At 38.1% G+C, this 11,057-nt stretch overlaps 1 long non-coding RNA gene across 1 annotated transcript in view; it reads left to right on the top strand.

Annotated features, from left to right (window-relative positions):
* The window catches only part of LOC128660149 (uncharacterized), a 39,936-nt gene extending 35,819 nt beyond the window's left edge, over positions 1 to 4,117 (top strand). The window contains exon 2 of the long non-coding RNA XR_008402507.1: positions 3,647 to 4,117. This is a non-coding gene — a long non-coding RNA (uncharacterized LOC128660149). The remainder of the gene's footprint in view (positions 1 to 3,646) is intronic.
* The last annotated feature ends 6,940 nt before the right edge of the window (positions 4,118 to 11,057 follow it).

The raw sequence follows: 11,057 nt of genomic DNA, 5'->3' as shown, positions 1-11,057 counted from the left end.
ATTCATAGGGTCTCCAGGTTTTAAGTTAAAGAAGGGCATGGACCGTGCTTGGAAAATTTGTCAAGACAAAATGCTTGATACTATTGGTCCTTTAGCAAAGTTATTTGACTTATCTGAACAAGCGGTATATGATAATTCATTGCTTGATCCGGTCGTAGTCAGAGAATGGCTGCAGAGGATGCTCAGTTTTCTGGGTAACGCCAACTCTGCTATGTATACCGAACGCAGACGAAATATTCTTAGACGTATTGACCCCAAGGTGTGTGATTTCGCCATTAATGAAATAAATTCAGATACTAATGGCCTTTTATTTGGAGACACATTTATAAAGGAACTTAACAGTTATGTTAATACCTTCTCTAATTTGAATAAAGTTCGTACTTCTATGAAAAAGATTTTTCATCAGGAACGTTTTTCTGAACAGGCTGGGAAAGGTAGAGGCCGCTTTCCCGGCCGTGCCTCTTATCCAAACAGGTCTCAATTTATCAACCAGCAATTTCATTCTCAAAGATTGTATCAAAATCCAATCTCCTCAAATTTCTTCCCATCCAGAGGGAGATTTTGGAATCCTAGACTCCAGCGCTCGAGGCAAAGATCTCGCCCATCTCAAGGTAAATTTTTATTTCCCTCTTTCTCAGAATTCTTTCCAAAACTTAGTAGGAGGCAGATTGTCTCTTTTTGCTCAAAATTGGAAATTAATAACTTCAGATCAATGGGTTCTTCAGACGGTTTCAGGTCTTTTTATAGATTTTATTTCTCCCCCACTTCAAAAATCCCTTCCATTTCCAATAAAATTTTCTGTTTCAGACAAAATTTTAGTTCAAAAAGAAATTTTAAATCTCATAGAAAAACAAGCAATAGAACCAGCTTCAGATCCTCAAAATTGCTTCTACAGCAATCTTTTTCTAGTAAAAAAGAAAAATGGTCAATTTCGCCCTGTTATAAATTTAAGAACTCTGAATGCCTTCGTGGTTTATCAACATTTCAAAATGGAAGGTATTCATCTTCTCAGAGATTGTCTTCTAGACAACGATTTTTTAGTCAGACTAGATCTAAAAGATGCCTATCTCACGATTCCAGTAACTTTAGTTCACAGGAAATTTCTTACTTTCAAGTGGGAAGGAAAAATCTGGAGTTTCACTTGCATGCCTTTCGGATTATCTTCAGCCCCTTGGATTTTCACCAAATTGATGAAACCTATAATTACTTGGCTTCGTCTTCGCGGTGTTCGTCTTATTATCTATCTAGACGATATTTTGATTATGAATCAAGATTCAGTTGTTTTGACTTCTCAACTCAATTTAACTATTTATATTTTAGAAAATTTAGGTTTCTTAGTCAACAAAGAGAAATCTGTTCTTTCTCCAACCAAATCTCTAACCTTTTTGGGTTTTCAAATAGATACATTGAAATCTACCTTAAGTCTTCCCAGAGAGAAAATTGTGAATATCAAAAAAGAGATTTCAAAAACTCTTTCTTTGTCTTTAGTTCCCATCAGGACTATAGCCAGAATAGTTGGGTTACTTTCATCCTCTATTCAGGCTATTTTCCCTGCTCCTCTTCATTACAGGGAACTTCAACGTTTAAAAATTTTTCATCTTCAGAAAGGTCTGTCATATTCTCATTTGATTCCTCTTTCTTCAGAAGCCAAAGAAGAACTTTCATGGTGGTTATCCCATATAGAAGCTTGGAACGGGAGAGCCATTTTTGGGAAATCTCCGGATTTAATCATAGAATCCGATGCCAGTCGTTCGGGCTGGGGAGCTCGTTGTGGCCCTTCAATCACAGGAGGAAAATGGTCTTCAAGGGAAAAACTTTTTCATATCAATTGCTTAGAACTTTTGGCAGGCTCTTTTGCAGTCAAAAGTTTTGTAAAAGATTCTTTGCCAGTGTCAATTTTACTCAGAATGGACAATATTTCTGCAGTCCGTTATTTGAATCGTTTAGGTGGTACAAAATCAAGAGATTTGTCGATTATTACGAAAGAATTCATTCATCTTTGCTTGGACAGAAATATTTCTGTCAAAGCGGAATATATTCCAGGATTATCCAATGTCGCAGCGGATTGGGGTTCTCGTTATCTGACAGATTCCAGCGATTGGAAACTTCATTATCAAGTTTTTCATTCGCTTCAATCTCTCAGGGGTCCCTTTTCGATGGATCTGTTTGCTTCGAGACTGAATCATCAGATTCATCCTTATTTCAGTTGGCGTCCAGATCCAGAAGCATTGGCGATAGATGCATTTCTCCATCCTTGGCCTCGTCAGACAGCTTATGCATTTCCTCCTTTCTCAATGATTCAGAGAGTCATTTCAGTAGTCCGTCGGGATCTTCTTTCAATTCTTCTCATCACTCCTCTTTGGCCATCTCAACCTTGGTACCCATCTCTTCTAGAATTGTCTGTCAACCATCCTCTTCTTCTTCCCGTTTTTCCTCTTCTGTTGTCAGATCCAGAAGGTCATCCTCACGATCTTATCATTCAAGGATCTCTTCGTCTTATAGCTTGGTCAATTTCGGGCAATCTTCATCATTCAAAGGTTTATCTCAACAAGCTCAAGAACTCCTCTGGGATTCTTTGGCCCCCGGGACCAAAAAATGCTATTTTTCCGCATGGACCAGATGGACTGGCTGGTGCATGGAAAGAAGTTTGGATCCCTTTTCAGTGGATATAAGTTGTATTATTAATTTCCTTACTTCTCTTTTCGAATCAGGATTAGCTTACAGAACCATCAATGTTTCTAGATCTGCAATTTCAGCCAAACATTCTTTTATTAATAATTTCCCTGTGGGTCAACATCCTTTAATTTGTAAATTAATGAAAGCAATTAAACTTAAAAGACCCCCAACTCCTAAATATTCTTCTTTTTGGGATGTTGATCTTATTTTTTCCCTCTTTAAATCTTGGCCTTCTAATGAATTCTTATCTTTAAAACAGCTTACTGCTAAATTGGCTACCCTTTTGTGTTTAATTTCTTTTCGTAGAGTCTCTGACGTCAGGGCTTTAGATTTTAATTCTAAACGTTTTACTCCTGAAGGTGTTACTTTCTTTATCTCTAAAAGAACTAAATCTTTTTCAACCTCAATTTTCTATCCTTACTTACCTTCTGAACCTCTTCTTTGTGTAGTAATATGTCTTAAAGAGTATGAACGCAGAACTTCTTCTTTCCGTTCTTCATCCTCTAATCAACTTTTGCTATCTTTCATGTCTCCTCATTATCCTGTCTCCTCTACTTCTATAGCCAGGTGGGTTAAATGGGTTATGAGTGAAGCAGGAATTGATATTTCTTTTTCCGCTCACTCTGTTAGAGGATCAGCCGCTTCCAAAGCATTTTTAAAAGCTGCTACCCTTCAACAAATTTTGGATGCAGCTGACTGGTCTTCTGATTCTATTTTTAAACAATTTTATTTTAAACCCATTGAACACGCCTCGCTTAATTTATTTTGTTAGTTGCTTTAAACTAGCAAAATATGAGTCTCTGGTCTTGTAATAAAATTGGGATTATCCTAAGTTATGAAGGTATAATCTAGATTTTATTAAAGACACAGAGACGATTATTTTCCCTCCTCAAATTTATTTTGTTATATTTATTCCCACCCTTGATTGGTTTGTATTATATTATTAACATGATTTATATATTTATTTCAGTTGCCAACCAATAATAAGGATATTCTCCTAAGTGGCTTTGTTCCTGCACATCTTCTGGAAAAGTCAGATCTTCAATCAAGTTTTTCTTATCTTCAACAGTTTTCCAGTTGTGTTTCTAACCTTCTAGACAAGTTGGATATTTCATCACGGAAGATTCTTCTCTTCAAACTTCTACTCTTCATGATTTTCGGTTTCCTGTTGGTTTGGAGTTATTCCTTCATGATGGACTTTTTGTTTCCTTCTTCAGTTTCAAAGAAAGAGGATGTATTGCTGTATTGTGGACAGTTTATAGGTCTTATTAGCAATTTGATTGGTTATGTCATTTTAGTTTAATCAGTTCTCTATTCTGATTGGTCACTGATGTATTATTTGTTTTTTACTGTCTACTTTTTAAATTTGACAGTTTGTTGTATTTTCATCTATACTTTGAATAACTGCATTTAAGTAGTAAAGAGAGAGAATGCAAAATAATCGTCTCTGTGTCTTTAATAAAATCTAGATTATACCTTCATAACTTAGGATAATCCCAATTTGCTTCTTTATCTCTGGCTGCCAGGATATAAAGCACACTAGGGAAGGGATACTACTCTCACACACACATTGGTTATACGGCTGTGTTTTCACAAAATTATTTCTGCCTTCCCTCTCACTGACTGAGCTCTCCCAGCACTTCCTGCAGAGGTCTGATGATGTCATCATCTCACTTCAGCTCTGTAGTAAGTGGGCTAGCAGGAGGAGGGGCATTGCACGCCCTAGGTCAACTATGAGAGCACCAGCAGGGAAATGCAACTTTATTTGTTATCTGGTTGTAAATAGAGAAGAGTAAAGAGATTAGCTGGGCCCTCCAGTGGCGGATCTCCAGGGTCCAGTGGCTGCAAATGGTTGATGCGACATTTGGGACCCTGGACATTCCGTCACTTTTAAAATGTAAAAAAAAAAAAATATATATATATTTTTTTTTAAATCACTTCTTTTGCCCTGGGGGGCACAGCATTCCATTTGTGGGGGCATTGCCCCCCAATGCCCCCCCTTAGAGCCGACCCTGAATCTCAGGAACTTGAAGATATGTGTCCAGTAGATCAATGGTCTGTAAGAACTGATCCACCTGGACCAAGGAAACCCAGTGTGCTGAAACATCTTTCTCAGCATGTTATCCAGCTTTTTATCCATGGGCTCTTTGAACGACGAACTATCCTCTAGGAATTGTCCCCCATAACTCCAACTGAGCCTCCGGAACGGGGAAAATTTTCTTAAAGGGACACTGTACCCAAAAATTTTATTTTGTGATTCAGATTGAGCATGAAATTAAGCAAATTTCGAATTTACTCCCATTATCAAATTTTCTTAATTCTCTTGGTATCTTTATTTGAAATGCAAAAAACATAATTTATGTAAGAACTTACCTGATAAATTCATTTCTTTCATATTAGCAAGAGTCCATGAGCTAGTGACATATGGGATATACATTCCTACCAGGAGGGGCAAAGTTTCCCAAACCTCAAAATGCCTATAAATACACCCCTCACCACACCCACAATTCAGTTTAACGAACAGCCAAGAAGTGGGGTGATAAGAAAGGAGCGAAAGCATCAAAAATAAGGAATTGGAATAATTGTGCTTTATACAAAAAAATCATAACCACCACAAAAAGGGTGGGCCTCATGGACTCTTGCTAATATGAAAGAAATGAATTTATCAGGTAAGTTCTTACATAAATTATGTTTTCTTTCATGTAATTAGCAAGAGTCCATGAGCTAGTGACGTATGGGATAATAAATACCCAAGGTGTGGAACTTCCACGCAAGAGTCACTAGAGAGGGAGGGATAAAATAAAGACAGCCAATTTCGCTGAAAAAAAAATCCACAACCCAAAACAAAAGTTTTAATCTTAATAATGAAAAAAAACCTGAAATTATAAGCAGCAGAATCAAACTGAAACAGCTGCCTGAAGTACTTTTCTACCAAAAACTGCTTCAGAAGAAGAGAAAACATCAAAATGGTAGAATTTAGTAAAAGTATGCAAAGAAGACCAAGTTGCTGCTTTGCAAATCTGATCAGCAGAAGCTTCATTCCTAAACGCCCAGGAAGTAGAAACTGACCTAGCAGAATGAGCTGTAATCCTTTGAGGCGGAGTTTTACCCGACTCGACATAAGCATGATCAAAGACTTTAACCAAGACACCAAAGAAATGGCGGAGGCCTTCTGACCTTTCCTGGAACCAGAAAAGATAACAAATAGACTAGAAGTCTTTCTAAAATCTTTAGTAGCTTCAACATAATATTTTAAAGCTCTTACTACATCCAAAGAATGTAAAGATCTCTCCAGAGAATTCTTAGGATTAGGACATAATGAAGGAACAACAATTTCTCTACTAATGTTGTTAAAATTCACAACCTTAGGTAAAAATTTAAATGAAGTCCGCAACACCGCCTTATCCTGATGAAAAATCAGAAAAGGAGATTCACAAGAAAGAGCAGATAATTCAGAAACTCTTCTAGCAGAAGAGATGGCCAAAAGGAACAGAACTTTCCAAGAAAGTAATTTAATATCCAAAGAATGCATAGGTTCAAACGGAGGAGCTTGTAAAGCCCTCAGAACCAAATTAAGACTCCAAGGAGGAGAGATTGCCTTAATGACAGGTTTGATACGAACCAAAGCCTGTACAAAACAATGAATATCAGGAAGATTAGCAATCTTTCTGTGAAAAAGAACAGAAAGAGCAGAAATTTGTCCTTTCAAGGAACTTGCAGACAAACCTTTATCCAAACCATCCTGAAGAAACTGTAAAATTCTAGGAATTCTAACAGAATGCCAAGAGAATTTATGAGAAGAACACCAAGAAATGTAAGTCTTCCAGACTCGATAATAAATCTTCCTAGACACAAGTTTACGAGCCTGTAACATAGTATTAATTACTGAGTCAGAGAAACCTCTATAACTAAGAATCAAGCATACAATCTCGATACCTTCAAATTTAATGATTTGAGATCCTGATGGAAAAAAGGGCCTTAAGATAGAAGGTCTGGTCTTAACGGAAGAGTCCAAGGTTGACAAGTGGCCATCCGAATGAGATCCGCATACCAAAACCTGTGAGGCCATGCTGGAGCCACCAGCAGTACAAACGAACGTTCCATTAGAATTTTGGAAATCACTTTTGGAAGAAGAACTAGAGGCGGAAAGATATAGGCAGGATGATAATTCCAGGGAAGCGACAACGCGTCCACTGCCTCCGCCTGAGGATCCCTGGATCTGGACAGATACCTGGGAAGTTTCTTGTTTAGATGAGAAGCCATAAGATCTATTTCTGGAAGTCCCCAGATTTGAACAATCTGAAGAAATACCTCTGGGTGAAGAGACCATTCGCCTGGATGTAACGGCTGGCGACTGAGATAATCCGCTTCCCAATTGTCTACACCTGGGATGTGAACCGCAGAGATTAGACAGGAGCTGGATTCCGCCCATACAAGTATCCGAGATACTTCTTTCATAGCCTGAGGACTGTGAGTCCCCCCTTGATGATTGACATATGCCACGTTTGTGACATTGTCTGTCTGAAAACAAATGAACGATTCTCGCCTCCTGAGATTCCCAAACCCCCTGCGCTGTCAGAGATCCCCATACAGCTCCCCAACCTGTCAGACTCGCATCTGTTGAGATCACAGTCCAGGTTGGACGAACAAAAGAAGCCCCTTGGACTAAACGATGGTGATCTATCCACCACGTCAGAGAGTGTTGTACATTTGGATTTAAGGATATCAATTGTGATATCTTTGTATAATCCCTGCACCACTGGTTCAGCATACAAAGCTGAAGAGGTCGCATGTGAAACCGAGCAAAGGGGATCGCGTCCGATGCAGCAGTCATGAGACCTAGAATTTCCATGCACAAAGCTACCGAAGGGAATGATTGAGACTGAAGGTTTCGACAAACTGAAACCAATTTCAGACGTCTCTTTTCTGTTAGAAACAAGGTCATGGACACTGAATCTATTTGGAAACCTAAAAAGGTTACTCTTGTCTGAGGAATCAAGGAACTCTTTGGTAAATTTATCCTCCAACCATGTCTTTGAAGAAACGACACAAGTTGATTCGTATGAGATTCTACAGAATGTGAAGACTGAGCAAGTACCAAGATATCGTCCAAATAAGGAAATACCACAATACCCTGTTCTCTGATTACAGATAGAAGGGCACTGAGAACCTTTGAAAAGATCCTTGGAGCTGTTGCTAGGCCAAACGGAAGGGCCACAAACTGGTAATGCTTGTCTAGAAAAGAGAATCTCAGAAACAGAAAGTGATCTGGATGAATCGGAATATGAAGATATGCATCCTGTAAATCTATTGTGGACATATAATGCCCTTGCTGAACAAAAGGCAGAATAGTCCTTATAGTTACCATTTTGAATGTTGGTATCCTTACATAACGATTCAATATTTTTAGATCCAGAACTGGTCTGAAGGAATTCTCCTTCTTTGGTACAATGAATAGATTTGAGTAAAACCCCAGACCCTGTTCCAGAACTGGCACAATTACTCCAGCCAACTCTAGATCTGAAACACATTTCAGAAATGCCTGAGCCTTCACTGGGTTTATTGGAATGCGAGAGAGAAAAAATCTTCTCGCAGGCGGCCTTACCTTGAAACTTATTCTGTACCCTTGTGAAACAATGTTCTGAATCCAAAGACTGTGAATCGAATTGATCCAAATATCTTTGAAAAATCGTAACCTGCCCCCTACCAGCTGTGCTGGAATGAGGGCCGCACCCTCATGTGGACTTGGGAGCTGGCTTTGACTTTCTAAAAGGCTTAGATTTATTCCAGACTGGAGAAGGTTTCCAAACAGAAACCGTTCCTTTAGGGGAAGGGTCAGGCTTCTGTTCCTTATTCTGACGAAAGGAACGAAAACGATTAGCAGCCCTGTATTTACCTTTAGATTTTTTGTCCTGAGGCAAAAAAGTTCCTTTCCCCCCCAGTAACAGTTGAAATAATAGAATCCAACTGAGAACCAAATAATTTATTACCTTGGAAAGAAAGAGAAAGCAAAGTTGACTTAGGAGACATATCTGCATTCCAAGTTTTAAGCCATAAAGCTCTTCTGGCTAAAATAGCTAAAGACATATACCTGACATCAATTCTAATGATATCAAAGATGGCATCACAAATAAAGTTATTAGCATGTTGAAGAAGTTTAACAATGCTATGAGTATTATGGTCTGACACTTGTTGCGCTAAAGCCTCCAACCAGAAAGTGGAAGCGGCAGCAACATCAGCCAAAGAAATAGCAGGCCTAAGAAGATTACCTGAACATAAATAAGTTCTCCTTAGAAAGGATTCAATCTTCCTATCTAAAGGATCTTTAAAGGAAGTACTATCCGCCGTAGGAATAGTAGTACGTTTAGCAAGAGTAGAGATAGCCCCATCAACTTTAGGGATTTTGTCCCAAAACTCTAATCTGTCAGATGGCACAGGATACAATTTCTTAAACCTTTGAGAAGGAGTAAATGAAGTACCCAGATTATTCCATTCCCTAGAAATTACTTCAGAAATAGCATCAGGGACAGGAAAAACTTCTGTAATAACTATAAGAGGTTTAAAAACCGAATTTAAACGCTTAGAAGATTTAGTATCAAGAGGACTAGACTCCTCCATATCTAATGCGATTAAAACTTCTTTAAGTAAAGAACAAATAAATTCCATTTTAAATAAATATGAAGATTTATCAGTGTCAATATCTGAGACAGAATCTTCTGAACCAGATAAATCCTCATCAGAAACAGACAAGTCAGAATGATGACGGTCATCTAAAAATTCATCTGAAAAATGAGAAGTTTTAAAAGACATTTTACGTTTACTGGAAGGAGGAATAACAGACAGAGCCTTCCTAATAGATTTAGAAACAAATTCTTTTATATTAACAGGAACATCATGAGCATTAGATGTTGAGGAAACAACAACAGGTAATGGAATATTACTAATGGAAATACTATCTGCATTAGCAAGTTTAACATGACATTCATCACAAACTACAGCCGGAGGAACAGTTACCACAAGTTTACAACAAATGCACTTAACTTTGGTAGAACCAGCATCAGGCAGCGTCTTTCCAGAAGTAGATTCTGATCCAGGGTCAATTTTAGACATCTTGCAATATGTAAAAGAAAAAACAACATATAAAGCAAAATTTATCAAATTCCTTAAATGACAGTTTCAGGAATGGGAAAAAATGCCAATGAACAAGCCTCTAGCAACCAGAAGCAATGAAAAAATGAGACTGAAATAATGTGAAAAAAAGGTGGAGACAAGAATGACGCCCACATTTTTTGGCGCCAAAAATGACGCCCACATTATTGGCGCTAAGTACAACGCCAAAAAAGTCAGCGCCAAAAATGACGCAATAAATTGAAGCATTTTCAGCCCCCGCGAGCCTAACAGCCCACAGGGAAAAAAGTCAATTGAAACAATTCTTTAAGGTAAGAAAAAATGATCATTCATATGCATTATCCCAAATAATGAAACTGACTGTCTGAAATAAGGAATACTGAACATCCTGAATCATGGCAAATATAAGTTTAAAGACATATATTTAGAACTTTACATATAAAGTGCCCAACCATAGCTTAGAGTGTCACAAAAAATAAGACTTACTTACCCCAGGACACTCATCTACATATAGTAGATAGCCAAACCAGTACTGAAACGAGAATCAGTAGAGGTAATGGTATATAAGAGTATATTGTCGATCTGAAAAGGGAGGTAAGAGATGAATCTCTATGACCGATAACAGAGAACCTATGAAATAGATCCCGTAGAAGGAGACCATTGAATTCAAATAGGCAATACTATCTTCACATCCCTCTGACATTCACTGCACTCTGAGAGGAAAACCGGGCTCCAGCCTGCTGCGAAGCGCATATCAATGTAAAATCTAGCACAAACTTACTTCACCACCTCCACGGGAGGCAAAGTTTGTAAAACTGAATTGTGGGTGTGGTGAGGGGTGTATTTATAGGCATTTTGAGGTTTGGGAAACTTTGCCCCTCCTGGTAGGAATGTATATCCCATACGTCACTAGCTCATAGACTCTTGCTAATTACATGAAAGAAATGTAAGTTTATATGCCGGCCCATTTTTGGTGAACAACCTGGGTTGTCCCTGCTGATTGGTGGATAAATTCATCCACCAATAAAAAAGTGCTGTCCAGAGTACTGAAACCAAAAAAAGCTTAGATGCCTTCTTTTTCAAATAATGATAGCAAGAGAACGAAGAAAAGTTGATAATAGGAGTAAATTAGAAAGTTGCTTAAAATTGCATCCTCTTTCTGAATTACAAAAAAAAATTGGGTTCAGTGTCCCTTTAAAGGACGAAGAAGAGGAAAAGGAAGAACCTAATCAAGCCCATTTGTTCTTGATAAT

The sequence above is a fragment of the Bombina bombina genome, chromosome 5 (assembly GCF_027579735.1).
Source record: "Bombina bombina isolate aBomBom1 chromosome 5, aBomBom1.pri, whole genome shotgun sequence".
Classification (NCBI taxonomy): Eukaryota; Metazoa; Chordata; class Amphibia; order Anura; family Bombinatoridae; genus Bombina; species Bombina bombina.
This window is presented reverse-complemented; position numbering and strand designations above follow the sequence as displayed.